The 27223-nt window shown below is 40.0% G+C and overlaps 1 long non-coding RNA gene across 1 annotated transcript; it reads left to right on the top strand.

The window, feature by feature from the left end:
- The first annotated feature begins 15876 nt into the window (after window positions 1-15876).
- LOC148053356 (uncharacterized) lies at window positions 15877-26712 on the top strand. The gene is made up of 3 exons (XR_015708601.1): window positions 15877-15936; window positions 24436-24556; window positions 25286-26712. It is a non-coding gene; the product is annotated as an uncharacterized LOC148053356 (long non-coding RNA).
- Window positions 26713-27223: the final 511 nt, after the last annotated feature.

Genomic DNA, 27223 nt, shown 5'->3' with positions numbered 1-27223 from the left:
AGGGGAGCAGTCAGGGTCTTCATTTAAGACAAACATGGAATATTAGAAGAAAGAAACATGGGAGGAAAAAGCAAGGTGCAGCTCAGGAAAAGGCCTGATTTGTTTTACATGGCTTCAGCACTTCCCTTGTCTGCTTTAAACCAACTGGCATCACACATACACTCATTTTGTATGTGTTCTTTACACTTGCTTTGTTACTTAAGGAAAGAGGCATTAAAAGTTGACTAAAAAGTGCTGTATTAGCCACTGAGGGACCCATGTACTGCAGCAGAAGTACCCTTAACAAAATATAAAACTTCAAACAAACTGGACAAGTGAGCAGCTGAATGCTTGCCTACGCTGTTCAAGAATTTCATTTCATTAGAAATCCAGCAGAAAGTCAGTAAACAGTCAATTTGATGAAGGCAGTCCTATTACCTGCTAGCAACATCTCCTGCTTAGGCTAGCTGCTCTTGGTTTCTTCGCCTCATGAATGCAAACAGGCTTGAATCGTAACTAACAAAGATTCCAAATGTCCTACAAATTGAGCTCCTTTCCTAATATAGTATCATATTGTTATGGTATGATAATATCAGATGCAGATATTCAGCATCTGAAGAAAAAGCCCAATCATGCAAGATCCTAAAATAAAACTAAGGAAATTATGTGTGTGTGTGTGTGTGCGCGTGCGCGCACTGAGAGGACATAGATTGTCTTTTGCCTGAAAGTTGTATTTTAAAATATCCATTATTTATTAATCCAATCATAAGGTCAGTGATTTACTTCTCTCTCATATTTACTCCCAGAAAAAATGCTGTGCTAGTCAGAGAAAGCACAAGAAATAACCCATACAGAAATGATTTATCCAGTCATTGGAGGCTCCAATATTCTTTAAGTGAAGCCCCCAACTAATTTTGATGATGAATGACAGAAAAATTAAAGTTGCAAATACTGGGTCAGACCTCCACCAAGCAGAGTCAGTGTAATTATATGAATATAAACTGAGAAAGAGCTGATTTGCAGAATATATGACATACATCCAAAATTGGCTTAATTGAGTGCAATGGGTCAGACAGTAATATTAGCATGGGTTTAGATAAAACACAAGTCAGACTCCTCCCAGTTCCATTGGCTTTAGCCTGACTTTAACCATAACCTTCACCCATTTGTTTCAACTGAATCAATTCTGGTTTACACCAGCGTGGCAGGAGGAACGGGTCCCTTGCTGTGGCCAGACACTTCAGCAGTGAACTCAGTGATGGATCACAGAGTTATTCTTATGCAAGAAAACATTTATGAAGCCATTTGTTTTGTCTGTAGTCTTGAATTTAAATTAGTTCCATGCTTCTTTGTGAAACACTTATTGACCAGGAAAAGAAGTTTGAACTTTAAAATAATCCCATAGCTACCCAGTTCTGCACGGGAATTGCATTACTTGTAGCTTGAGGAGGACTTGCTGTAGCTAATTCCTTTTTCTGGACCCCTGAGTTTAACAAAGATCTTTCCATGTTGACACTTTCACAGGCCAGCATGGATGCTCTTTTTCATGATGCCTTCTTTGAAATATAATCAGGCTCTGAAAAGTCTCCTTGGAAATGAGAATGTGTCCTGCCATGTCCTCCATGGGGAAGAAGGAACGCCAGGGTGACTGATGGAGGTTTTGTGTCCTAATGTGAAGGTACAGGCTTTCTGCAAAAGGGAACAGAGGAAGCGGCTTTCTTTTTCCATATGTGGTCTATTAGAAAAGGTTGGTTATAGTCTCATGGTAAACCTGGATTGCCCTCTTCCCACCACCCCCTCCCACCCCCAAATCTCAAGACAGTGAATGCAGCAAATGACCCACCGCACACGAGTTAATGTTTAGCTGTCTTAGATGGGCCCCGCAAGGATGTGAGCTCTGCATGGAGCAGGCACAACGTAGCCGTCTCATAGAGTTCAGCTGAGCACATGGTATCCTGGCCCCAGTACCAATCATTTTAAACTGACTGTGACCTGAAGATACGAGATGCTCATTAGAGGCCTTAGTAGCCTAATATCATCAGTAGATTGAACAAAGCTGTTCTAATCTTTGCCAGCACAAACATTAATAAAAGGGACCATGTCAATAAAAGTTTCCAAGATGAACCCATAGAATGAGGCACTTATAGACTATTATAAACAATTTGCCCCTTGGTGGTTGTCCGTTATCTGGCCCAGTCAAAGCCTTGATAAGCCTTGCCTCTTTAGGAACCATTAATTTCCTTGGAAATTTAAACAGCTGTCACTTGTGATATTCTTCAGGTGTACATGTGGGAAAGATTAGCTAGTGTTTATAATCCAATCTGTTCATTAAGCGCCTGCCCATGTGGAACCTCCTTCACAGGCTGAGAGTCCAGCTTGCAAATCTCCCACAGATAATTGGAGGCAGCCATGAATTATGCGAATGAGCTGTCGACAACAGGGATTGTGAGGCCTTACTAATATCAGCTGGTCTCAGTACAACATCTAATGATTTCTCGCAAATGGGATTCAGCCTCTCTGGGCACATGTGCTTAGTCCTTATGAATGAGGAGAGCCAGGTTGATGGCTTGTGCTTCCTGTTGGGGCTGCTGTCCTTCCAGTTTGCTCTTGCTCTCTGATGTGACATCTTTCTATAACATAATGAAATGCATCATACTAGAATTAGGGCCATGCGAGGTAACTGTCAGTGCCTCGAGGGCACTGATAGGCCTTAATGGCCCCAACCAGCCTCACTTGGGACACTGATCCACACTTCCTCTCCCCAGGGGCTCTCTATAAGGTCAGGAATGGGCACCTGGTCCTGTCCTGAGCTACGTTGTAGGTGTGCCTGTCTCCAGCCCTGCCTTCCCAATGGACCTTGGACCTACTCTGTAATTAGTTTGTATCCTGGATGGACCCCTCAGTCATATGTCGCAGCCTATCTCCAGCCCTGTCTCCATCTCCATCTCCATCTCCTTTTGCTCCTGACTGGAGCTCCTGGGTGGACCCTGGCCCTGTTCATCAGTTGTTTTGGGGGCTGTGGATGGTCCCTGCTACAGCCCCTAGCTCTGCCTGTTGTGCTCAGCCCCTGTGGGATGGTGCCTTGTTGGTGAGGGCACAGTCTGTGCTGGGGTCACCCTTGGCTGCTGACTTGTCCTCCTTCATGGGGCAATCCTGTTTTTGCTGATCCCTGACTGTAACCCTCTGATAGGTACAAGCTCCAGGACCTTGTCTGTGCTGCTTCATTGAGAGAACACTTTCTCTGTGTCCCTTGGGTCACTCTCTAGTACTGAAGATGCTTCTGAAGCTCCTGGTTTGATGGCTGTGGTGGCAGTCAAGGGGACAGGTGTCATTGGGTAGCAGTATTTTCTAAAACAGTGCCATAGCTCAAAGACTCGGGGACTCGCAGAACCATGTCCTTAAGAGCACAAGTACTTTTAAACACCTACTTATTTCCACTCTTGCTCATTGTGTAATTCCACTCAGGCAGCAAGACCAGTCATCATCATAATACTTGACATATGATCATTTAGCATTAGCTAAGTGTTTCAGATGGCTCATGGTTTTGCTAAAGAAGGAGGGAGCAGCTGACAGTACAGCCTCTCCCACTAAAGCTACTGGGAGTGAAAGCTGTTAAATGCCTTGCAGAGGATGCTTAGTGTTTAAATAAAAAGTCATTTTCCCAGTTTACTCGTTCTTCATTATTCTAAAAAGGTAATGTTCATTTTTTCATTCCCCAACACTTACCCTTTCTTGAAGTTCCTAACAGTCAGTTTGAATACAATTCTCTCCCTTTTCCTTCTCTTTCACTGCTTGTCTTTAAACCATTGCCTTTACAATGAAAAGAGAGAGACTGTTTCTCATTTCAGGGTCCACCCAAGCCTGGTTTAGGCAGACTGCAAGGACTGCTGGGCCTTCAGCCAAGATCTCTCATCTAGGCCAGGGTGGAAGGTTTGGGTTTTGAGTGAGAGTTTTTGAAGGGATGGGTGGGGCTGCGTGTCAATACTTCTATAAGTCATGCTCTGGCTTTGAAGTACTTTTCTGGAGATAAACAGATTCTGCATATACCACACACTGATTCTGGAATTTGTGCTACTGCCTTACCTCCTTGACTAAGAAAGATTGATCTTTGATTTTCAGATGGGCTCCATTCTTACAGCAGAAGTCTGCTCTGACCCATCTCATAGACCAGCAGAATAAGTCAGTGCAAAGTCTGAAGGTGTGCCAAGTATCAGATTGGTTTAGCAACGCTCAGTTTGATTGAACTATTTTATTATTTTCTGTAATGTTAATTTATTGTGGTCAACAGGTTTGCCACTGGAACATGAAACAGTGGACTCTGGGTTTCAAGAGCTGCATAAGTTAACTATGTCATCACACTACTGATTCATTTCAAATAACGGTTAGACATTTATGTTTTAGAGCAAGGACAGGATCTGACTGAAGAACAAATGAGTGAATAAGGCAGACGGCATATTGGACTACATTAAGAGGAGCATGTCTAGTTGATCAAGGGAAGTTATAACTACCCTTTACTTGGTGCTTGGGAGGCCACACCTGGGATACAGAGTCTAGTTTTGGCCCCAGTTCAAGAGCGAGAAACTGGAGAGAGACTAGAGGGGCTACCAAGCTGGTTGGGAGCTGAGAACACATCACCTCTGAGGACAGGCTGAGGGAGCTGGGCTTGTTTCTTCCTGGCAAACAGAAGTCTAAAGGCTGATCTAAAAGCAGTAGAAGCAGAGTTACAAAGATGACAGAGCCAAACTTTTATCTTTTGTGGCAAGAGGGGTCAATGGACACAAAATGTGGCTTGGAAGGACATTAGGAAAAAGCTTTTTGACTAGGAGGGTAGAGTAGGGGAACCAGGAAGTATGTTATGCGAGCCAGACGTCTCTCATTAGTGCCCAGTGAAAGGACAAGAGGCAATGGGTATGAACTGAAGTACAGGAAAATCCATTTAAACATAGGAAGAAAACTTTTTTATTGTAAAGATGATAAAACATTGGAACAGGTTGCCCAGAGAGGCTGTGGAAATATCCACCCTGGACTATGTGCTCTAGCTGACCCTGCTCTGAGCAGGGGGGTGGACTAGACAATTGTGAGAAGTTACTGCCAGCCTCACTATCCTCTGATGTCCTGAAGTTTGTCTGTTGTTGCTAGATTGGTCAGAATTTGGAACCTTGCTTTTTTTTTCCCCTGAGTATATGATAGATACAGTCAGCTTTTGATGATCCAAAAGTGGATTTAAAAACCAAACACAGATCTTTAGCATGTACGCTGCCATCAGTACATTGGTATTGCACTACCTATTGGAAATTACATGATGAAAAAAAAGTAAATTGAAATGATTGTGCAAGGTACCCAGGAAATAGTGTGAGGATGGCCACTGCATTTGCACAAAGCAATTAATGCCAAATATGAACATGTAGGAGGTTGAGCCCCACTACTCTTTTTGACTGTGTGCAAGCGGCTGGTCAACTCTTCCTCTGCCACTAAAAACCAGTATCTTGCAGGAAAAGTAGGTTATCTCAAATTGCCTTAAAAAAACCAGTTGCATCCCAAGACTACTCACTTTGCCTTTGACAGAAAGGGTTTTAGAAGAAAACTTATCTGTAAGTAAACCTGTTTACTTTAACAATAGTAAACAATTTATAAGAACAAATTGGATGAAAGAGGACCTAACCGCTGCTTCTCATACACTGATCTTATCAGTGCATCCTTGTGTAGTGGTGATGTCTCTTAACACTACGCTGCAGTTACTGATGTCTTTGCTGCTCTGGGAAAAGTCTCCATCCCAGTCAGAACCCAGAGCTACATGAGCCTCTCATTTTGGTCTTTACTGAAGAAAAGTAATTAATCTTGTGAACTGAAGGAGGAGAAAGACACTACCTGCTCATTTTATTTTAATAGTGATTAGTAAGTAGTTCAAAAGTTCAACACATCGAAGGCTTAAGTCAACCCTAATATCGTTTCAATGACTCAGCTGCATTACATTGACAGTTAGGTGGTGAAAAATGAATGTTATTTCAAAGCCTGCACACACGGGAGGAACGTAGCAGTACAATCACAGCATGCTACGTGCCCAGGTTCCGTCTTCATAGACCCCAAGTCTCCTTCCCTTCCTCTCACTGGAGGGGCAGTTCTGCATAACGCCGAACTATCATGGGGTGTGAGGAACCGCATCGGCAGAAATGAGATCCTGGAAACTGGTCAGTCAGCGGAGATGAGGCTCTGTGTCCTACCAGCAATGTGACTTGTTGGAGGAGATGCAGCTTCTTTTGGTCCTTTTAACAGAAAGCTCATACGGGAGTCGGTAGCTGACCCACCTTGCCCCTTTCTGGTAAAATCCATGCCCGTGCCTTCTACCTCACCTGCAGAGTCAGACTCCTCCAAGCCACATTAATCTTGTGCTCTTTTCTGTCCTTTGGCAGGGCCTCTAGAGGAAAGGCTGCTGCCAGCACTGTCCAGATTTTTGGGAGTAGGTGGCCGTGCTGTGCTACGTGCTGACCTCAGTACTCTATGTGTGTTGGAAGCAGGCTGTAATGGACTGCAGCTGTAGACAGATGTCCTTATCTCTGGATCATGGTAGAGCATAAACGAGACCGTGCCTCACAGCTGAGGCCCTACTGTGGACGTGGAGGCACTTAGGGAGCTTTAAGACCATGAAAAGGCATAACAGAGGTGCCCACTAAATTTTAGATGTCTTCATGATAAGGCACTGCTGGATAATAGCTTTCTTCATCACTTTTCTTGGACCTAAGTTTTGTATACATTGCATCCATCTTGGGTGCTCTCGATCCTTCTCAACAAATTGGAAGCAAATTTTTTTGGTATAACTGAGTTATATTTTGATACATTCAGCATAAGAATTTTAATGAAGTTTTGGAATTCTGTTTCCAGGATGAAGTTTGAAATTTTGATATATTTTCTTTTCAGTTCCTCCTTTTACTTGGCAATCCCCTGCTAGCATTAAAGTATTTGCCTTTCTGAATTGTAGCCTAAATGGTTACAGCTGTTGAATCATCCCAGGCTAATCAGGATGAATTATGGTATCTGATATTTGAATAGACTTAGCTCTCTCTTCGCTTAGCTTTGTAAATCACTTTGTCTATGTCTATACAGCCTTTGACACGAAACCATGCTCATGGCATGCTCCCTGACACAGCTGCCTCCCAGGCAGCTCACGGACAGCCTGTCTGGGCAAACCAGGTGGTGAGATCAAGGCTGTGGGATGCCACCTGTTGGGATGGTCTCCAAGATCACCTGGGACCAGCCTTGCAGATTGGCTGCCTGTCTGTGGGAACTGCGAAGCTGGTGCCATGGTTGGCCACAGGATGGTTCTCCAGGCTGCGCCAGGAGCAGTGAGGTCCAGTGACAGCAACCAGGGTCACCCAAGAGTCCAGATCACCTGAAACATCCATATAGAGGAGGCAGATTCAAGGTCAAGCTGGGAAGTCGAGCCAGGCACAGCTGCAAGTGTCACTCGGGCAGAAATCAAGGGTGAGGGTCTGAGCTTAAAAGCAGCTGCCGAGGAAAGAAGGGTAGAAACCCATTTCTCACAGCTCCTTCCCCACAGCTCTCTGGCTCAAGGCCACACAGCTGTCTCAAAAGCTGGCCCTAAGACCAAGCAGCCAGGGCCTGGCAAAGAGGCAGGGGGGAAAGAGGTTGCACGCAGGGCCCTGACAAGCAGACAAGCCCTTGGAGATAGCTGGATATAATCTGTTGTGCAATATGGCTCTCCCATTCTAAAAACAAGTTTGCCAATGTTTGCGCTGCACTTGGAAAATTCAGCACAGCATGTATATGCTAAAGTTTCTTAACTTGCATCACACTGTCTTTGAAAGCACAACTGGGCCTGGCCTAAGATCATGTGGCTTTGTGGCTCATAAATCTGTATAGCACAGATCATACCCAAAGACTAACAAATAACTTTAAACAAGCTTTCAATATTTGCACATAACAAGTCATTGATACTTTCTACATGCAGCTGGATTCCTCTGAGAGCAATCCATTATTCTTACACCCTAAAAACACCCAGAAGTCCAAGTTTTCTCAGCCAGATTGCAGAAGTGCTGTGTTTTTCTTCCTTACCACGTTTAACTGTGGTAATGATATGGAAGAACTTGCATTTGAGGTAAAGGATAAAAGCATAGGCTATTTGGAGGGCACTGTTTGGACTCACCTCAACTACCTGCCATGCAATTATTCTGTCTACCTTGTCTAAATGTTGAGTTTCAAACTCTGAGGTGCTGGAATCACATTGCTACATTTTTCTTTCTATTTATAGGCTACATTGGTACTGCTGGTGATATTCACACCAAAGAGTGCCTCCTGACCAAATGAGGTGGATTGGCCTGTTTATGCGCTGCTTAAGTCTTGGCCACTTGGAAGGACAGTTCTTGTCCTTGCTGCACATCAGCAGCGTGCACTGTGCTACAAGTACAACCTCTTCCTCCCTTGCACACAGACACCATTGGCCATGTTAATGAGTACCACAATCTTCACTCCTCTCAGAAGGTGTGAGCCCTGCCTCATGCAAGATGCAGAGAGAGAAATGTGCCAAGAGAACCAGAACTGGGATGGATGATGGGCAGCCTGTCCATAAAGTCTGTACCCCAGCATGGACTAGCCCCAGGTTTTTCAGCCGAAAGAACTGTTGGTAAATACCAAAACAGAGAATGAATACAAACTATGCTGTATTCAGGAAGAATGTGGAGCTGACATAGGGATGTTGAGTGTAGAGTGGTTCACAAGGTCCCTGACTTGCAGTGAGAGAGGGGCTCTGGCATACATGTATGCTGAGTGCACAACCCTGCAGTTCTTCTGGGTCCTTCAGACCTTGAGGTTGTGGCTGCATTTCTCCCCTCAGGTTCTCATTTACACCCTCCTCACCAAAATCACAAGACCTTATTGTCAACCTCCTCCTGGCCCTGTCTATGCTGGCTGTTCACAGCTTCTAGGGAAGGAAACTTGATGGGATCTGGTGTGTGCAGGATGAGCCTGTGTTCCCTTGTTCTGTCCCTTCCATTTGGGAAGAGCACCACTCAACAATACCAATTATCTCCTTGGGTGCCTTGAGCTGGATGCCTTGAAGGAGTGGTGATGCTGTTGGCATGCACTTCTTGGAGTTGTTTTGAGTGGCCTCTGCCCCACCCACATGTTCTACTTTTTTCTGGTTTTGACCCTTTGACTCTCTTCCTCTCTGATGTGTCTGTAATTTTTTGCCAATTTTTTAATTTCATCATGCTTTACTCTGGCTGGGTAGCTGGTATTAGGCATGAACTGAAGGCTGTTTGTAAGGGGAAATACAGTGAGAACAATGGTCATAAGCAGATGCCTAGGGAAAAACAAGAACAGAGAGAGCAAGTATGAGTATGCCCTGAGGACTCCCAGTTTTATACTATTGCCAGCTGAGAGACTTCCTGAATCCGATGTAGTTTCTATGAATTTAGTAACCTGTAATGGATTTTTCTTCCATTAACTGGTCTAGCATCCCCTCAAACCCATCTGTCCATATTGCATGAAGAACCACACTCTCACATTTGTTTGGATCAGAATTTTCAGTCTTCACTTGATGCCTTCCTGGTTTTGCACTGGAGAAAATAGTGATCAGCTGATCCCTCTTCAGCTCCATGCCCCTTACGATTCTGTACACTCTTCACATTCTCTTCGGTGGTCTCTTTTCCAGAATAAAGACGACTGGCCTACTCAGTCATTCTCTGTACCTTTAAATGATCTTTAAATGAGCCACCATTTAAAAATATAGTATTTTTTTTCACTCTAGGGCTATTGCTTATAAGCAATTTATGTTTTCCCTGGATAATTAATCTTTCATGGATGTAGAGCCACCACTATTAAAGGTCATGTCCTTGTGCTGACTCTACTTACACAGGAAAATATCCATAGCTTTATAACTTCAGAGGTAATTGTTTATGATATCCTTTGAACAGTCTTGTAAACAGGGGTAATAAGAATCTTTTACCCCTATACCACAAAGACATTCCTATTTCTATAAACTTGGATGCTTCCTGTAATGCAGTACAATAATTTCACAGTTTAATAGAGCACTCTCTTGTGTTTGGTTTTCAGTTTAATTGAAGCAACGTACTAGAAAAAAAGAGCATGTCTAAGAACTCGTGGAAGGTACAACTTGAGCTACAGCAAGCATAAGCCAAGTGCCTGCAAATGTTTGATTGTGTTGCTTCTCTTGCAGCAATTGCAAAAACCATATAATGTGCATGTGAGCCTTCAAGGAGGCTTGTCTTAAAGGCTTCAGAAATGATGATCCAAGTGCTGCTACCCATATATAACATTACCTCCTGTGACTCAAGTTTACTGTCCTTGAGCCTTCTGTTCTGATTTTTGCTCATTTGTAAATGTAAAGCCCACACTGTCAAAGATAATCTATTAGGATGCTCTAAGAGATTTTCTTAACCACAATAGGCTAAAGAATCCATTTTGTATGATCAGACTGTATTTTTTGTAAATGGTGTTTCTTTTTATTGGCAGGTGAAGCTCTATCGCTTGTGTCTCTTTAACTATATGATATGTAAATCATCTTACTGATGCCAGCATCCTAAGAACCAGGTATGTGAAAGAGCTTTCGCAAATAATACTTCTTCCCTTTGACAATTTAAAAAACAAAACAAACAAACAAAAAGTCCTTCTGTAGCTAAGATGTGATCTGTTTAACTCAACAGGGGGTTTCCAGGACCTGGGTGAATTTTAACTACCCTTTTTGACATAAGTCAAGCTGTGCAAAGCAATGAAATTCTGATTGCCGTGTGGTGAGACGACTGGGTAGTGTTACAGTTCCCTCATTAAGAGGTACTGGAGTTAAGCAGGGGGAGTTGAACTTTCCTCTGTATTAAAACAACAAGTGTGGGAGACGAGGAGAGCAAGCTGGAGTAAGGGAGTTCACCTTATAACAACAAAGACTTAACATGCCGTATATCAAGTCTCCTGAACTTTGTCCTGCTTGGTAGTTTATCAGGCAACCAAGATGAATAAAATAGCAAAGAATGATTTAAATCTGTCCTGATTTCAATCTTCTGGCCTAATTTTCAGCTTCGTTCTTTTTCGGTTCTATCATTTCATTGCTGTGTGTTCCCCCTCCTCAAGAGATGTTCACAGTTTATACTAGTCTTAGAGTTCAAAATACATACAGATCCCATTAGCGGAATAAAACACAGTGAAGATGGGTGAGATGTAAGGCAGGAGTTTTGCTAATGATGATTTTCCCTTTTTCAGCATTGTATCCAATTTACACTAAACAAGAAACATGGCTCAAATAGTCTCCACTAATTCTTTTTGTCAATGTTAACAGTACCTAACCACTGTTAAAATCCATGACAATATATCCATGGCTTTTTGCAAACAGTAAAGAATTTTCATATCACCAAGATGTGAATAAACCTTATAATATGAACTGACACTCTCAATCAAATTTTGCAGAAAGTCTGAATGAAAATCAGAAGAGTGATATTTCAGTTCACAAAGTTAACATCAGCATATTTTGATTGGGGGGGTTGGTTCCAGAAAAAGAAAAAGACACCACAACAACTCACAAGACCAAGATTCAACCTTGCTGAGTAACTTAGAAGCAATCAGACCCAAAATAGTTTGTCCTGGAAAAAAACAAATGATTGAAGTCTTGATGTTGGGGCAAAATCAAGACACTGAGAAATACTTCTGTTGATTACAGCTGAATGAAAGCAAGTCAAGGAAGACAATTATGCAATAAGTGAGCAATGGAACTGGTGAAACTTGGCTTCACAAGGAATAGTGTCCCAGTTTCTGTCCTGCTCTCCTTGGGAATTGCAGCTCCCTCTTGTACCTCCTAGTCTTTCTTTCCACTGTGCTCAGGCTCTGTTACAGGCATGCGTGCACTGACTGGCTCCTCTATAGGCATAGATTGATTAGATGGCTACATCTTCTTGGTTCAGCTCTAACAGTCTTTTATTCAGAGACAACACTAATTCAAGGTGCTGTAAGTATTTTTGACAGGATAGTAAAGTGCAGAGTGGGATACTGCAGTTTACGCAGAGAAAATGTACGCAGTGGTAGAAAAAGGAAAAGAACCTGGTTCCCCTGCAGTGAGTATGAGTTTCAAACACTGTCAAAGCTTGAGCAAGGCGCCAGTTTTCCCAGCCAGACTCCATGCCTTGCTAACAGGGCCTGCAACAGCTAGCAGCTGCAAGGGTTGTCTTCTCTTCTGCCACAGGATCTCGAACAACACATGGGGACTTCATATCTTTGTGTCTACAATGTGCCACGGAGTCAGAAGTCAGTAATAGAGGGCTGATGAGCAGACTAGAGTACGATCTTAGTCACATCTTCTTTTCCAAGAAAATAGAAAAATTTTGCTCAGTGATACTCCCTCAATGCTTGGAATCACTGTGTTTCCTAAACAACTTATTCACATGTGGGTTAGACAGGCTAATGTCTGGGCTAATAGCCAGAGTTTAAAGGGGAAAAAAGCAGTCATGCACTTAATTTTTCCTTCCTAAATTATCTGCTTTTTGATTTATCTTGGTAAGTGTTTCATTGTGGCAAATGTATGGCTCTCCAATTACTTAGCCCTGGCATGCAATGCTTCTTAAGAATGTAAATTACTTGGAGCAGGGACCTCATGCTTCTCTATGGTACCTAATACAATAGGGCATAAGACTGGCTTCAACTGCTGGATACTGTGGCAGCATAAATATTTAAATAAAATGTTACTCTATTATCCTGTATATTTGAAGTTTGGCCCATGTAGATCCTCTCAGCAGTCTGCAGGGTCTGTACTGAGGAGGCAAATGAATATGTTTCTCCAACAGAACAAGAACAATGTATTCTCCACTGCCTTGGGTAACATCACCTGATAAATTCATTGCAGGCACTTCCAAATGTATTGTGTGACTGGACTTATCTGTGGTGTAACTAGGAAAAACAGAGAAATTTTTAGCCTGCATACTTGACCTAGTAAATACTTAAGACCTAACACAAGCCCCAATTCAGCAAGGTACTTAAGCACATACCTAAATACCCACATGAATAAAGTCAGCCACACTTTTAAGTGTCTTGCTGAATCTGAGCCATACAGAAGCTGAACACATCAAGCAACTACCCACATCAAGTTCTCGTAAAAGAAAATTGATTTCCAGAGTGTATTCCCTCTGGCTGTTAACACTGAAGACGAGTGAGCGATAAAATTTCTTCAGCTTCTTCTTCTTGGATAGAGGCTGTGCATGTACTTGCTTTCACTGAAATATTTTCTCTCTGGTATTAAAAGTGATTTGTGAATTTTGGGAACTAGACCAGATAATATGAAATAAAGATCTACAGTTTTTTGGTATTATTTAGTCCCTGAACCTTTCATAATATCAGAAATAGTCAAATAGGAAGATCCTAATAAATACATTAAACAATGAAATAGATGAAAATTAGTAACAGGAAAGCCTGTTGGATCTGGTTGAACTTTGTGGCATGTCTGTTTTTTAAGTGGTTTTGCAGTCTGTGGACTAGTCCTACTCTTTACGTGTGGAGCCTCTCCACTTCCCTTCAAGAGTGAGGAAACACTGCTCTGGAATATACGGTCAGAGTTAGCCAGCAACTGGGCAGTATTTTCATGTGTGTTTTGTTGCTATTTTGAAAAATATCAGTGCACTACAGTTGCCTAAGTTATCACTTACAGATGCTTCATGGATGCAATACAAAAGACTATCTGTGGATCAATGATTTATCAGACATTCAGAGATAAGTGGAACTTTGGACCACAGCCTTTTAAATTTTTTTAAGGTGACTAAAGTTCTCTCTTGAAGTACATTGAGTGCTATCTTGGGATTTATACTAGCACTATTGTTCCAGGGCATGAACACAGCAAAATCACTGCCTTTACTGAAATGATTATTCACAGTGCGTTATAAAATAGTCTGGTTATGTGAAACTGTTAATTCAGAATGCCCTCCAGCTGGAATCTATGATCAAATGCTATTGCAGCGTATATGATCAGAGGGATCATCACTTTACTACTACTAGACACAGGTACAAAAAAATATTTTGACTACTAGTCAGAATGAATCCTCAGAACATTAAGTCTTCTGTGACTGGTGCTGAGAGAAAACATCAGGCTTTTAAAATTACATTTTTTCTGACTCAGTTTAGTCTGATCTGCATTCATCTGCCCATCTTTAAAAGTGTCTCCAGTTCAATCTGCTGCTAGATCAGATGACAGAGCTATTCTAACTTGCTGTATGGAGCTCAAGGCAATCTTGCTATGCAGCAGTGTAGACAAACCCATGGTTACCAGGAATGCAACAGCACTATCATTGCTGTTTTATCTGTATTGTGATAGTGCCTATGGACTGGGGAATCACTGGGGAATACTCTGTTCTAGCCAAATACAGTAACATGGCAGTCCCTTCTCAAAAGGGTTTAATCACCCAGTTAAAGCAATGATTTAATCAGTGTGTTGAAAGCAGTGATGATACTAAAAGAAAAAATAGGCTTGCATAGTTTCTTACGATATGCAATTTTTTATATATAACCCAGACATAAAAAGCTAAGATATATTAATGACTTTTTGGATGGGACGATAGCTTGGTACCTTCAGGGCTTTGATAAGAAAGTGACCTTGTGGATTATGTATAGTTGTAAATGACTGCCTGAGAGAGAGGGTGAAATGATTTGGACTTCAAAAATTGCAGGAAACACTCCTTTTCCACACTTCTTCAGTGGAAGTTCTGTTGCTTGGATCTCCTCGGGTATCTCTAGAATGGCCCAAGCTATATCTATGCCTCCATAGTCATGTCTGTGAACAAAGTCACTCTTAAGTTACTCTTTTACTAAAATTTTCAGTATTGCAATTTTTTATGTAGAACATCGTCGATCTCTTCAGACACCTAAGGAACCAGAAGTATTTCCTCACTGGCAGCCAAGACGGACCTCATTCCTTACTTCCCTGCTCTTAAATCAAACCTGAAGGGCTTAATTTTGTATCTCCTTATTGACTTACTGGTCTAGGGACACCATTCCTCTGAGGGACTTTGTTTCTGTGCTGAGCACCAGTAGCCATCATTGACTTCGAGAAACAGCGGCTTGGAACACTGGACTACTGTGAGGCTGAGCAAGGACTTTGATCTCAGCTTGTCAAAGAGTGTTCATCTTTCTTATTATGAAACCTGAGCACATTACTTAGTTTCCCATTTTACAGTTATGCAATATTTTCTTAAGACCATTATTTGAATCTTCCTCTGAGTTGTGAATTAAAAGGTAATGCAAAGGTAAGATCCATTTCACAACTCCCAATGAACGGGGAGATTTCTGGACATGAAAGGAACTGGCCTCACATTTTTTGGCTAGGGACTCCTGAAACCAGATGGTATAGATTTTGTACCTAAGCTTATTCAGCGTTTACTGCTGGCTGCTATATTAGTCCTGGCAGCTGCTTGGAAACCTCCTATCCCCCTGAAAATTAACACCTGGTTTCAGAAACAGTGAAGTACAAGTGATGGAAAAACTATCTAGCTTCATAAGAGGAAAATTCATGCATTATTAAATGGAGACTTGTTAGCCCAGAAGTAACTCCACTTCTAGAAGAAGCAAAAGGTAAACCTACTGAAAAAGGTAACTTTGTCTGATGGAAAAAAATTCTAAAAAATTAACAAATTTAAAGTGTCTGTAAACACATACAGATAAATAAATATTACTATGCATGGTTTAAATGTTTGGAAACTAAACATGAACTTAAACAGTGTTTTCAGACTTGGGCATCTATCTCCACAGACCTTAAGTAGTACTTTGATGTTTTCAGTCCTGATAACTCTTACATCACCTGTTTGTTATTAAGTGTGTCTGCAGGTGTTCAGATTTAGGGTAACAGTTCGGTCTTAATATCTTAGAGTCAGTTACCTTGTCTGCAAAGTGAGGATCATGATTTCTCTATCAAGTTTACTGTAGTTTTGTGATGCCTAGATACTTGTTTGTAAAGGTCTGGTAAGTGCTAAAGCCATCAATGTATGTATGTGTGTGCGGGGGGAAAAAGGACTAGATTTTACAAAAGGACTGCAATGCCTTTGATCTTGCTTATTTCAGAAGGAATTAAGAACCATTCTGGTTTTTAATTATTTTTTTTTAAATATAAACTTAGATCAGAATTAATTCCCCTCAATTTTAGAAAATAAGTAGATTTTATGTATGTGAATGTCTAAGGTCTGTTTTTGAAATCCTGTTTCCCTAAAATCTGCCTATGCTCCCACACCTGCTCAAGCAGTGCCTCACACACCCCAAGGCAGCCCTGACAAACAGTCAAGTGCAAGGAATGCCAAGCCCATGGAGCTCATGCCTTGGAGACTGCAAAGATTTACAGGCTCCTGCCTATGGGGTGTTGTCCCTGTTACATACTCCAGCATTTTTTTCAGCTGAACCTGCAGTTAGGGGGAATATGAGGCGAGGTAAGGTGTTATTAGTGCCTTGAGGGAGGGTGCCCTTTTGTCCTTCTCCTTTCCCCTTTTTGCCTCCTGCCCACGATCAACTCTATGCACCTCAGACTGTCTCTAGATAGAGATTGCGACAGCGCAGTACGTGCTCCTGCCACCTCTTTAGGCAGGTAATAGAGGACTGTTATATTGTTCGTCTCCGCACACTGCTTTTTCTGAGCATGTGGGCACCCACATGTCAGGCAGTGACTTAAATTTACAGGACTTTACACAGCTTGATTTTGAACTAATCAGCTATTTTTGACTGCTAATGTATGTCATTCAGTTAAGACCTCAGAGAGTTTAAACGCCACCATTAAATTTACTTTGTCTTTAGTTTGCAAAATTTAATGTGCTCAAAATCATGTTTAAAACACACTTTCACACTACAAATCAAGCTTTTAGATAACCCAGTAGGAAAAATGTGCTTTTTTTTTAATGGCTGCAATTGCTCTTCCAGCTGTGCAATATGTCCACGCACTGATACAGGGGTTGGTGTTTGGCTCCGCATCTGTTTGCAGGAGAAGACATACACATTCCCGAGTTGCATTCGGGCACACTGTTTTACCAAAATGTAGTTAAGAGCACCCGAAAGCAACAGAGAAGGTGGAAAGTGGTACAGTTGCGTAGCACGTATTTGCAAGAGTGCCTTTCTGGCACTCTTGTCCTTGCACTCCACTACGAACTATGTTTTCTGTTTTGGCTTTGACATGTGAGTGAGTGCTAGTGCTCAGTCCACGTTTTCCTTGCCAAATATTTTACTGATCTCTGGAGTAAGTGGACAACTTCTCATGCAGCTATTGAGGATTCTTTTTTTAATATTTTTGTTGTGCTTCATTTGGCAGTCAATGGAAGAAGACACCTTGTAAAAGACAAGCTGTATTTATTTAACATATTACATAGTGAAGATATTGGTTTACAAAGATAATAGATGCTGATGTTGCAACTAATCCTACAGAATTCAGAAAAGATTCTGATTCTTTCGCAGATTGTAGCCTTTGAGTAACAAGAAAGATTGGTTGTATTTCAAACATGAACTTTATTAACAAGAAATGCAACACATGAATATGTATTAAACTTACTTCTCACTAACTTCTGAGCATGTTGCTTTATAGAACTGTATCACCTGAAAAGGTCCAAGTCTCTGAGACACCAAATCAGATGTCATGGGCATTTTACATCTTAAGTTAGATTTGTAGCTTTCATTGTTTGCACCTAAGAGGAAAATTGAAACATATGAAGAAATGACTGCAAGTGATTAGACTCTACCCAATAAAATCTATTAATGTATTTCCTGATGAGAGGAAAAGTTAACTAGGGAGTGGAAAAGTTAGCCATCAGCAAAGTATCCTCAGTATCCTCATTGTCTTTTGCATAGGTACAGGGTGAGAGCTTCACTAATAATTTTCAGACGCTTACTAAACTTTAAAGCTTGGAGGAATGTTTGGGATCACATGATGCTCTTCATGTATTGAAAAATGTATTAAAACTTCATTTAGATTTGGAAAAGGATCTATATGTTCTGTCTGCTTGGAGCAATGGCTTTCAGGAGGCATCCTAAGGAGAGGCTTTCCTGTTCATGTGTATCTAGATTTGTTGACCTGAGCAGATAATAGACAAATCAGGGCTGATACTGGAAAAACAGTATTTGTGATATTAATGCACGTACTGGGTTCCACTGATTTATGATACGCCAGAATACAGGTAATGCTGTATAAAACCGCATTAATCATCTATGCATATAGGAATTCATATCCCCGATAGGTTCAGTCAGACTTTTTTCTATGTGTAATACAGCACACATATATTGCAGACTTCAAGCTATCAGAGAAATGCTAGAACCAGAAATCTGGAATCAAATCTTCCTAAAGACAGAACTTCCAAACCCAGTCTTGTAGTTTGTTATGAGTAGGTATTCATGGGCCCAGAAGGCGGAAGTTCCCACTTAATTGCTGAATTCAGTTTTATATACGTAGGGAACAGCATCCCCAGAGGAACACAACCTGAATCAAGCCTCTGGATCCACACACTGCTGCTAGGAGAATTCAGATCTTTCGTATGTACAGCGATACAAATACATAGAACACATTCTCCCACAAATTTATGCTCAGACCTGTAGCCATTTACTTGTAGGTTTAATTTTGTTGCTGTGCTATTGAACTATTGTTTCCCATTGGAGTAAGGTAAAGTCAAATTTTGAAATTAAACTGTTTCATGGAAGATTTAATAAATTTCTTATCCTGTGCTTGCCCCCTGACATCAAGCAATTCTTTGAGTGTCAGAGAGGATAATTCTGAGTTCTGCTTAAAAACTGAGAACAGTTTAATTCTGCAACTGATACTTTCTAAATGAAAGCGTGGCAAAACAATGAATGAACAAAAATAATTGTTTGCAATGGCTGAAGCTCAGAGCAGTGCCTGTGGACCAGACCCTGTATCCCCGATTGCCAACTGGTACTTTCTACTTACTATTCTGTATGATACCTTTGTGGTGAGTACATTTGTCCTGGGAGAAGGATCCTCAGTCCGTTTCCTCAAATTTTGGGGCTGAAGACTGCATTCCCCACCTCCCAGAAGCATGCCCCAGCCACCAGGCTGTGGACATGCAGAGACATCTACTTCCCATTCTGCCTGTTGAAATACTGTTGCCGTAGCAAACAGAATATGATTCAAGACTAGAAAGAAAAAGCATAAGCAGCTGATCTTGTAGGTCCGTGGTAAGGACAGTCTCCAAGCATAGAGGAGATCCATGGTCTGCACCGTGGTCCTGGCTAGTTGGAGCACAAAATAAAAACCCAGAAACAAACCTGATGTGGAGCAGCCTCCTTGTCAAGTCTGACTGTTCAGATTTTCTAATTTTGACATGCAATTTCTTGTTTAGGACCCTAACTCAGCCCCACTGACAAACATTCTGCAGTCATTACTGCATTATTCCACGGCTACAGGTACAGTATGCTAAACCAGAGAAAGGGCAGGCACAAAGTCTAGCATGCAATAGTGGTAACTACTCTGTTGATAGCATGAGACTAGCAGGCACAGCTCTGGCCTGAGCCAACCAGCACTCTCCCAGCCAACTCCTGGACGCAGCCCAGAGGATGGTGCGTGGCAGGGTTTGTCCCCAATAGTGCAGATTGACTAGATGACCCTGTATTTAGGGAGAAGAGAATTTAGCCGTAGGTACCTCAGGTGTAGCATGCCTCTTGCTCTCAGACCCAAGACTAGGCCTAACATTATACTCCTAGATACAGATCTAGCCTACCAGATCAAAAAAGGAGAGTCTTATTCTGAATGAACAACCAGATTCTGCTGTTTGGGTCTATTAAAGGCAATGGACTCACAAATAAAGAACAGATGAAAAAAAAAAAAAAATTGATCACTGTTTCAAATTGTTCTCTGTGCTGGGAATCACAAAGAAAAGCAGTAAGGCTGTGAACTGTACATCAAGATGCTGATGCCTGTGGCTTCTTTATACAAACATACGTATTTCAAGACCATATTTCAGGACCCTTGTAGCTAAGGGCGAATGAAGATTTGTCATCCACACATATAATCCACAAGTGTAAGAATTGTGGCAGAAGGCAATTGCTGAATTTATTTTGGAAATAAAAATCAATTTACTTCTTTGTAAAAAAAGAAGTAATAGGCAAAACTAATTAAAGTGCAATCCTGGTAATTACTGAAATCAGCAAGAGTTCTGAGTTCACAAGGCACCCAAATTGGATTAATCTGCTCAAAAATATAATGTTACAAAGAAACATTTAAAGTCTAAGCATTTATGAACATGTGTTCTATGGTATAATTTTGTTTAATCTTCAGAGGCCTCTAAATTTAATCTTAGACAAACTGGCAAACTTTTGCCTGACTAAAGAATGCCAAATAAAGCCTAAAAAGGGATTGTTAGGATCAGAATTACTCATTGTCTCCAGCTGCTTTGTTCTGCACTGGTATTGTAAAGATGTCATAAATTCAGCTTAATTGGAGAGTTAAGCTAGGTTTACAGCTGTTTCACTTGTAGCACTGCAAAACAGCTGAGCATACCAACGAGTATGGGCCTTCAACTGAATGACATTTATACTAGAAACCCCCCCCAAAAGAACTGCGTCTAGGCACAGCTTTCCATATTCTGGTACGTGCTTATTTTTTTTCTCTTTCTCCTAATGGCTCTCTTCCAGGACACTTTGCACGTAAGAGCAGACCCAGTGATATCACTACATCGTCAGATAAAAGTGGGAAGAATGCTAGAGAGATGCAAACAAGTCTTTCAAAACAGCAAATATCTTTAGACCAATTTGAAAAACATGCTGGAAAAAAAAATATCCTGATGTCAAGCATAAGCCTATTTTTATTCACTCTACAAGGCAGGGCAGCATTCAATATCAATGTATTACCATTCAAAAAAAAAAAAAAAAACTGAACAAGCAGGCACCTGCCTCCTTTTTAGGCAAAGAGCTGCCTCTGAACAGAAATTTTATGTTTCTCTCTGCGTTGTTTAATGGCAGCATGGAGTAGTTGGTTTGTATAGGGGCAAAGTGCCATCAGTAAGGACTGTAACTAGCAGCAGTTTGAGGCTATTGACCTGCTCCAAGGGAACTGTTCCATAGTACCTCTGGAAGCTGGTGCATCACCAGTGATATTAGGGAGCCACAGGCCATACCCAGGCGAAGGTACTTAAAAAACATCACCAGCAACCTTATTTACTATGAAGAACACCACTGTGCACTGAAAAACCAAGCTTAACCTTTGCTAATATTCAGGCTAGGTAGTCTAAATACAAAATGCCTATCTGCAATACCTGGGATAAAGGTGAGAGACCTTAGAGATGAATTCTGTTTTCCAAGTGCGTCAGCTAACCATTATAGTATGCTCTTTCAAAAAAACCTTGTATTTGTGTTATGATTCACTCTGTGGTTTTATGGGGTTAGTTTTGTTACGATTGTATTTGTGCTGATGCAAGAGGTGTGACTTTCAGCTTAAAACAGACCTTTTTCTTAACTTTGTGGTAGTTAAGTTACACTGCGTAAGCTCAGGTAGGTAGCCTCACTGTGCCTAGAAAAACTGTGCGGCATTTCCATTTATTAAACCAGTTCTCCTAGTGACTGCGCTTCCACGTACATTTCTGTTTTAACGACAGGCTTACACAGCAGTTTGGGGTAGATGAAGAAAACTCGATATGGCTTCTCTTCTCCACAGGCAATACGGTTGTTCTTATGTTAAGGCTCCAATGCAGTTTCTTACAGCAGAGAGCAGTAGCTTGCCTCTGTGCAAGGCTGCAGCTACAGCTGCTATCTTTTAGTTTTATTAACCTGAAGCATTATACCCTTGCTATTTTTCTGTGTGCCAAGCACTGTTTGAAGAAAGTATGTTTGTTCAGTAGGAAAAGAAAAAGACTGTATCAGCAGTTGTTTATTTACAAAATTGTGGTCAAAGTTACATTTATTTAAGCAATGCTTACTGGTGTTGTTTTATATTCAAAGAAGTATATACAGTATCTTTGACTCTGTAAACTACCACTTCCATTTAATCACATTTGAAACTGCAAATGTTATCATCCCCAGAGGACAAAATGATTCTAAGCTAATAAAAGAATTTTTAGCTCCATGGATAATTAATGTTTGAAGCCTCTTTCTATACACTATATAGCAAGATATTAAAAAAGAAAAAAACCCAAACCTACATTCCTAAGAATAAAATTTGCAGTTCACTAGCCGAAAGAGAAAGGATTTAGTAATTCCTATACTTCACGATATTCTCCGAAGAAGTATTTTTCCTTTATCTATGCTATGGCAGCAGCAATTTTTAAAAATTTATTTTTTTCATTTAGGTACCTTCAGAAAGCTACTGATTCTCAGTACAATCTGGAATAGTTTCAGAAGGTTTTATATTTTGCTTATTTTTGTTGTTTAACAAAGGTGTTTGCAAATTTGAAAAAAACGTGACACAGAGTCATATTCAAGAAGATCTCTGTGCACTCAAAAGGAATGCAAGTGTTTCCGTAATAACGGAAGCGAAAGAGTACTTCTGTCGTTCTCCAGACTGTTTATTCTTTCCTAATACAGAACTGACATTAAAATTTTCAATCACTTTTTGCCCCAGAAAAATAAATAGTTGAACTCTATGCATCTCACTCATGATAGCTTGTATTAGATCATTAATTCCTTAACATAATTTTAAAGACCCATGATTTTATGTCTACTTGCTAAAGAAGGTGGATCACTGAGGAACCATTTGTGGTAAATTGTTTGGCATAAACTATATTACTCCATTCTCAGGTGACCGTATGTTCCTTTTGGCAGCTAATAAAACCTTTTCACTTCTGAAAATCTGCATGGAAAAAAATATATTCTGACTACAGCCTATTCTGAATTATTCGTATTTTATCTGAAATGTTCTTTTTTATCTCCCTTATTGGCTATGATGGTAAAAGAAATAAATAAAAATGACTTCATTTTTCCCTCTCCTGTCTTCTTGACTGCAAAACACATACCAACTTTGTGCAGTGAAGACCACACCTATTGTGTTGTAGGTGTATTCCACGCACCTGAAAGTCAATATTTAAATTCTTGCTCCACTATAGCTGCCATTCTTTTTTTCGACCATGTTCACATATAACAATAATGTTATGGCTTGGCTTCTATCACATGAAGTGAGATTTAAGTAACCAGCAATCAATCAATTCACCTCATTTGAAACCTAACCTGTCTGCCACTTTATTTGTTCTCTTTGAATTCAGTTTGCTGTAATCCATCATCAGGGGCATCGGGGCAAATCAGCTGGCAGGCAGGCACCCCACTGGTTATCACCTACTGTTTATTAATTAAAAAAAAATTAACTGTATTTATGTTTTTGGCCTGAGATATGCATGTGATTAGTTGTCTAACTGGCTTTAACGTTAACGAATATGCATGTACATCCCTTTGTTTTAGTACATTCACAGGGCATACAGGCAGCGCCAGGCAAGAAGTAGGCATTTTTTATTTACAGTGGCCTCACGACCACTTCCTCCACTACTTTAGGAGAGCTGAAGATTACTGACAATCAGAAAGACCAGCAAGAGGCTAATTTTTTTGCTGTAGAGGTTGATATCTCAAATTGGGATCACCCATTTTCCTCTGCAGCCATGGCCAGAAAACTGGTGGAAAGATGCATAGCTAAGCACATTCTGTAGCACATCATTTAGCATTTCAGAGCTGACATAACCTGAAGGAAATCAAAGAGGATGGAAAAATACTGTTGCATATCAGACTTCTACGGGTTTCTTTCTGACTGAAGAAAAAGTCAATGGGGAAAAAAACATGGTCCTTGGGGGAGGTGAAAGCTAATGTTTCTTCTAGTGGGGCTAAAAGGTGTTGCTACCCTTCACGTGAAAAACAAAGTGAAGAAAAACCATTAGGCTCAAGCCTTCTTCTGGTCAACACCTCTGATCTACTCTCCCTGATAAACATAATTAAAAAGTTGGCAGTTAAGTAACATGTATCCATGTATTAATCTTTCTTTGGGTTCTCTACTGATGGCCATTGCTATTAAACATGTTATGCTAATAAAACCAGTTTTCAGTAAAGTAAGATCCCACAGAATGCCATTAAGTTTTGTGCTCTCCTTTCTTCTCTGTTTGTAATACATTTGCGTAAAATATATTTTCTGGAAGGCAGACAACAGGTATTTTTCAGAATATTGTTTAGGTTTGTGAAAGTTTCTCAAAGAAGGTGGTCTTTTTGGCAGGTCTGGATTAGCTGATCAGAGTAGAGGTGCTTGGAAGAGCCTTCTGGCTTGTATGTAGTCATGGAAAGAATGACATCTGCAGAGGATAATATTGTTCCTTCTGGAATTTGGGGGAGGAAATATGAATGGCATTAAATGGGTGTAGTAGATCTGGGAGCAAAATGCAAACAATGCAAAAATCTAAAAAAGTAATGAGAAAAGTTACATTAACACAGCCAAAGTGGGTATCTGAAGTAATTATTTTTTGTGTTACTTATTCACCTTTATGGTTTTTATTGGAAACACCTTTTCTCTTACAGAATTAAATAAAGCGTTGGACATATATATCAATGTGATCCTGCATTAAACTACTTCAAAAGCAGTGAAACTGATACACTTTTCGTTGATGGCATATCAAGTGCATGAGGAATATCTCTGAAGGTAAGAGTGACTGCTGAGCTGTGATTTATATGCCTTTACTTTTTTATGAATGCAATCCCAACAGTTACAACAAGCAGACAGTGTCTGGCTTATGGAAGTCAACTGACTTTAGGCAGGCTCTTCACAGCCTGATATACAGAGAGCTGATATATAGAATGTCCTGAAAAACAAAACTGAAGCTTAAATTCTAAACCCTAAAATCAGCGAATAGTCTGAATTTCAAATATAATTTGGTTTGCCTTTCTGATTTCTCACTGTTCAACACTGGGCCTGAAAACAGATAGAAATAGGGGTAAATAAAAGTGATTTTTAAAATAATTGATCCTAGAGATGTCTTTCTTTTCTTCATGAAAATAAAGGTAAATGTCAAACACATCTTTGAGCGTCTAGTATTTACTATTGCAATTAAATTATCACCATTATGTTAATAGTGACAGCCACAAGAGAAAAATTTCTCGTTAAAATTGCCATTTCCACCTTCTTTTTCAAGCAAAAGGTTTGCCTAAGTTCCATGGAGGAGAGGAAAACATACAATTTGCTCCTTTGTATACTCTCTTTTCCTGTTTCTCTACAAAAATATTCAACCACACCTGAATTACCCCATATACAACAGAAAGAATATACAGACGTAACAGGAGAGTCAGTCTGTGTATCCAACCACTATGATCAAGCCTATCAACTACATTATAGAAGAGTTTACTTTTGCTGAATTGTTATGTTCTGTTTTAGAGATATCTTTTCATCACTGAAGAAAACATCAAAAGATTTTAGGCTTTGACATTCACATCCAGGATAAGTTTCAGAGTCTTTCATCAACCACTGAAACTGGATTAGCACCAGAAAGTATTTAACAGTCTCTACCTGACTAGAGAAGAAACCGAGAGACCTTTGGCTTAGCAAGAATCTATAAAATGCGATTATTAATTTCAAGATATCATACATTTAAAATGGAATTCTTCAGCATTCTTTGGGAAGATTTGACTCCAAAATTATGAATTGATGAAGAGCTGATGAAGAGTCTGACTGAAGAGAATGTCAAAATCCAGAAACAAAATAATTAAACTAATAGTTACGAAGGACAGCCTGGGAGAGCCGATTTAACAAGTTAAGATGGGCTTATAAAAGTTTCAGGTCAGAAAGGAAACACTGCTTTTCAATTTAATTTCCAAATATTACCCTTGTTTCAGCTTACAGTGTATTAGAGGAGTGGATAAAATTAGTCCTTAAATTAATTTCTTTCCTTACAGAAACGGAGAACAAAATGTTTACTGGTTTGCAGTTCAGCAGTGATGGCCCCAAGCCTGGCCTCTTTGTAGTCACTGAAATGTATGGAACTGTTTTCAAGAAACCCACATAATCTGGAAGCAAAAGTGACAAAACAATGTCACTGAAATTGCCTTTATTCAGAAACACTGCAAAGGTGGTTTGATTTCTTGAAGAAGTCAGACCTGGATGGTGGCATTTGAATTGCTGAATTTTCCTAGCTCTTATCATCAGTAACAGATGATGTATTTAGTTCTAAAACACAGTTCAGTACTGCTGGAAAACTAGGAAGATGCTGTGCTGCAGCTGAAGCCACGAAACGCATCCAGTTCACAAAATGAACTAATGTATGCTTGAAAACTGCAATAGTTAAAAAGTGAAAAATATAAAATTCTTGAAATACTATTTGAAAATAAGGTAACTGCTTGTAGAAAATGGATGCAAAATTCCCACAGCTTTTGAACAGGCAAAGCATGAAAATGTGCCTGTAAGGCACAGAATTGCCTTTTTTATAAAGCTGCATGAGCATGACAAAATTAACAATTTCAACTTTTCAGAAATTGATTCAAAATACATTTCTTTTAGCTATTTAAATGATATTTCATAATAGCATTATAACAGAACATTACAGATTCTATCAGAAAGACTGAAAACAGTCATGTTTAAAATCAGAAACAAAGTGAGTTTGCAGTTTTCCATGATTCACTGTAATGTAATCATTAATCCATGTGTTAATACAAATCAAAGCATTTAAACAGTTGTGATTTTTATAAAATTTAATCATTTAGTTAACTTATGAAATCATTTTTGTCCATTGCAATGCATAATGTACAGCAATGTAATTTTTCTTGTTCTACAATATTCCTGTATTAAAATAAAACTATTAAAAATCATATTTACAGAAATAATTACTGATAAAGAGATTAAAATATATATTCAAGGAGAAATTTTACCTATTGGAGCTCATGCTCGTTCAGTAAATCAGAACCTGTAACTTAACATTTTTACATTGGACCTCTGTTATTAATTCCTTGCAGTAACTAATGTCATAAATTTTTCTAAACATAAGAAAAAAGGAAATCTGGTAAATAAACAGATTTGAGATGACACTTTATTATTTTCTGTAGCTAAAAACAAAGAATAGTCCACTAGAAATATAAAACTATCAGAACGAGCAAAAGTCTAATAGTATTAGACTTTATAGTAGATTTTACTATTCAGTCCTTGTCTATATAGCAAGAATATGACTAAAGATATAGTTACTAGTCTTGAGTCTCAGTATCTGTCATTTTATGAAGATCACTGCACAGTTTCAAATTTGTGTGATGCATTTGAATAGTTTTAGACCTATAGCAGAGGTACTTCTGCAACTCATACAGTTCGTAAAATGCTTGCCCATACCGG

This window comes from Nipponia nippon, unplaced genomic scaffold (assembly GCF_047370975.1).
Source record: "Nipponia nippon isolate SJK-2023a ecotype South Korea unplaced genomic scaffold, ASM4737097v1 scaffold_4, whole genome shotgun sequence".
Classification (NCBI taxonomy): domain Eukaryota; kingdom Metazoa; phylum Chordata; class Aves; order Pelecaniformes; family Threskiornithidae; genus Nipponia; species Nipponia nippon.
This window is presented reverse-complemented; position numbering and strand designations above follow the sequence as displayed.